Genomic DNA, 4,421 nt, shown 5'->3' with positions numbered 1-4,421 from the left:
GTGGCTTGGAGATAGTAATTGAAGGTACAATTACTTTGCTGATTTACACTTGAAGTTTCTCCCCCTCTGTTGGTCCTTTCTCCCCCTTACTTGATTCTCTCTCCCCCTTTTTGTTATCATCAAGTTGAGGAGTTAGGCCTTGTGCTTTAGCCAGTTGCATGAGAAGATTTGTCCGAGTCTGTTGATTTTGAAGAAGAATAACCACTGAATCTTCAATAATTTGAACTCTATTTTCCAGCTTGGCTAGCTTCTTTTCAGAGTCTGATTCTCTCCTCAATCTTAGTAGTAGATCTTACATGGTACCATTGGCATTACTGAATCCAGCTTCTCAGAGTTATAGGTCTTCAAGTCAGCTATATCTCTTTTCAATTCATCCACACTAAGATTCTGTCTTAAGTGTTGGATCTTCATTAGATGTAGAGAGTCTAGGTGAGCTTGAAGAACAGCCTTGGTACCAGCATCTGAAGTTTCTAGAAGGGCCTGTTGAATAGCCATTACTTGTTTGACCAAAGACACCTCAAATTGTCCTGGTGTAGATTCCTTTGCCCATGCCCATTCAGGTAAACTTAAAGCAGAACTTGGGCCTTCAGCTCCCCCTAAGTTCATGGTTCCATCCAAAGAACCAGAGTCATCATCATTAGAATTTACTCCAAATTCTTCAGATGGCTCTCCAGCTTGAAGAGATTCTGTGGTGTGCACTAAATTCAAAGTCTGCTCTGCCTCCATATTGCCCTGAGCAGCCAACAATTGATAGGCTGACACAGGATGAGTAAAAGTGTCAGCATCCAAGGAAATGTTATCAATTTCAGCTTTATAATATTGCTGAAATTGTCTTTCCTTTTTAGCATCATCCACAATCATTGACTCACTAGCAATGGCTGGATCCACCCTTATTTCTCCTGTACCTACCTTTCTCTCATTTTTACTCTTTTGTTGTATCAGGGTCTCACCATGGCTCCCCACCCTCACACCCTCACCTTCACCTACTAAGGTTGGACTCCTCTCACTCACTTTTGCCAATCCTGAAGAAATAGATTGCTGAGATTCACTCTTTTCCTCTCCTTTTGCCTAGGAGCAACCCATCCTCTCACTCAATGCACTCTCCTCTCTCAGTCCTAAGAGTGACTGTATTACCACTAAATCTTCTGCACTTGAAATAATTGAAGTTTGAAGTTGTGCAGAAACACTCGACGGATAGGTGATATCCGTTGGGTGAGTGGTAAAGCTATCTGACGGATAACTGCTGTTAAGCTTATCTATCGGGATACAATCACTACTCGACGGATGAGCAATATCCATCGAGAGAGTAGAAATGAATGAGGTGGAAAGAGAAACTATTGTTGACTCTGTGTTGATTGAAGTTATTTGAGGCACATATGTCACAATAGTATCTGAAAGAATTGGCAAGTGAGCCAACAAATCATCTAAAAGATGATGCTCACTTGCACTTGATTTTGGCTTCCCCAACAGAGTTAAAGAAGGGGAATCAGGAATTGAAGTGTTTATCATGTCCACTTCCAGTGAGTTAGTTGGTGAGTATAGTGTTTCAGTGGCTTCTATTATAAGAGATTTTGGATGTGACTCCACATTTATTGGAGCCACATCAATCTGAATTTGAGAAGGTGCAGGGACTGTGTCTTTAGCACCAGTTTGCACTGTGTGTGCCCTGTGCATCCCCAGATGTTTTGGATTTCTTCTTTCTAGTGTAAGTTTGGGGTGAGTTTGTGTCCCTAACCCTCTTGGCCTGTGCTCTTGGATGAGAGCTTTGTTCAATAGCCACATCCTTTTGGGAGGATGCAGCTAGAAGTGAGCTTTTGTCATTTTTAAGCACTGCAGTTTGTTGGGAAACTGCAGTATGGCTAGGCTGGGGTTCACTCATCTCTCTAACCTTATCCTTGGGGTTTCTTTGATGTTCACCCCTTCCCTTACCTATCTGACCCTCCTTCACACTCCCCTCTTTGGCTTTGGTAGTTTTTTCAACTGATACCTTTTGAGAGATACCAGATGGGGTTTTCTTTGATTTGGATTTGGAAATTACAGTTGTTTTGGCAGCTTTGGTAGGCAACTGTTTGGTCATTGTCACAGTTGCCATAGCTATGCTTGAACTCAAAGAAATATAGGAGATTGGAATAGTTGAGGGTATGGATGAACTTACCTCACTTCCCTGAGGTGTAAACATTATAGGGAAATAGAACATTGGCACATCCCTATGATGGTTGGCTCTGTTCAAATCTGCAATGATTCTTCTCTCTTGAACCCAACAAGCTAATTTGTTGTTTGGGTTCTCAAGTGCAATTTCTTGACAAAGATGGTTAGCCAATAGCATAAAAAATCTAGCATAATATATGTTCTTTCCCCTTTTGGCTAACTCACCTAGCTTAAAACCTAACTCATATATGACAAGGTCACTGAAATTGTAAAATTTGTCTGTAACTAGCATGTATAGCATGTTAAGCATGAAAATGTTCACAGAATCAAAATTACTGATTTTTCCAGAGAAAACTTTAGTTACAACATCAAACATAAAACTCCATTCCTTCCTAAGACCTAATCTCCTAATATCACTAAGCTTAGTAGTAGGAAGTGCATAATGCATGGAATTAAGCATATTGATCATATCAGTGTCAGTGTATGGTGAAGTTACATTATCATCAGGAATCTTGAAACATGCTTTTATCACATCACTATTGATACAGAATTCATTACCTTTGATGGTCAGAGTGATGGTTTTGTCAGTAGAGTTGTAAATTGCTGAAGTCCACATCTCTTCTACAACTTCACAAAAGATTGTGGGTGATTCAAGCATGGCAAAACTTAACTTGCATTTCTTCACGAAGTCCATCATCTTGTGATAGTCTTCTGATTGCTGAATACCCTTGTTGACCAAAGCCGTGAAGTTGTTCTTCTCGTAAATAAACCCAGTCTGAGACATAATCTTTACTACATGTGCCATTGTTAGAGAAGGAGAGCTTGAAGAGAAAGAGGATTTTTGCTTGAGAGAGAATGAAATAAACGCAGTTGAATTTCAGAATGATAAAAGAAAATGATTAGAAAGAAATAAGCTTTTATACTTTGCTCAAAAACAACGGATAAAAATAATAAAGAAAAGTAAATTACCCAATAGAAATTGCCTAAAATTAGCCGTTTTAAAAATAAACTATAAAAATTCCACTCATTATCCGTCGTGTAATGCTTACAAACTGTAAGTATACTCGATGGATAATGTTCAGGGAATTAACGGTTGAGATTTAGACACTTCGACGGATGAAGATAAACTGTTATCCGTCGAGTTTTAAAAGATTCCAAAAAAATAATTGATTTTTATTTGCACATTGAATATCGACGGATGACTCAACTCGATGGATAATGGTCATCCGTCGAGATGAAAATTTTGACTTAGCCAAAATTTCATCCAAGACTAAAAAATCAGTTAAATTTTTGGCTACTTTTCAACTTGCAAAATAACTCAGATAAATTCAAGAGTAATTAAGCATACCTAACTCACTTACTGTAACACCCCCAGATCCGGGGTCGGGGATCCGGGTCGTCACGAGTTCCACTTCCCTTAACAACACCCAATCTTATTAAACAATCAACTACTCTTTACTGTGACCCCGCAATATACACACACACACCACAAGTTATAGTCTCAGAGATGAATATCCAAAAATAATCACAAGTCGTTTTATTCCACAATTAAGTCAATACACCTTAAAAAGGTTTCTGAATAAATTTACATTTCTTTGCCATTATTACAATTCATAATATACATAAATCTAGTACATTACTAGTTGAAAACTTAGCCTATTGGTAATTTCTACCTCAGCTACAGCGGCCTGAACGCTTCCGGAAAGCTGCGGAACGTTTCCTATCCGCTTGCGAATTGGGAGCTTGGTCCTGTTCATCTTATCTATCTGATGTTGTGTGATGAAAGAAGAAAGCAAGGGTGAGCAGCAAGCCCACCAAAATAATATGTATAATGATTAACAATATATGAGCCTACTCATAATACTCATGAAAGTCTTGGTCAAAAGAAATGAACCAAGTTTGATATCTTAATGCGATGAAGTCGCAAAATATTCAGTATATATACATATATACTTTTCAAAATATTGGAAGTCCTCTTCCATGCACAATATACACAAAGTCCCAGTGTATAACTGTATAAAAAAATATCGTTGCAAGGTGATCTCATATATCTAACCTTGTCTCAACGTTTTTTTTCTGAAAATCTTTGCCATGCATAAGATAATCATTTACTAGATATAAGTTTAAAAGATGAAGTTACAAGATACTCCAATATACTTATATCCTTTCCAAATACTACTTGAACTACCACCGTTCAAGTTATAATTAGTTCAAAAGTTCATCACATAGATGAGACTACAAGATAATACTTGAATAGATTCAACCTTTAAAAT

The sequence above is a fragment of the Apium graveolens genome, chromosome 7 (assembly GCF_009905375.1).
Source record: "Apium graveolens cultivar Ventura chromosome 7, ASM990537v1, whole genome shotgun sequence".
NCBI lineage: Eukaryota > Viridiplantae > Streptophyta > Magnoliopsida > Apiales > Apiaceae > Apium > Apium graveolens.
Note: the sequence above shows the minus strand (reverse complement) of the source record.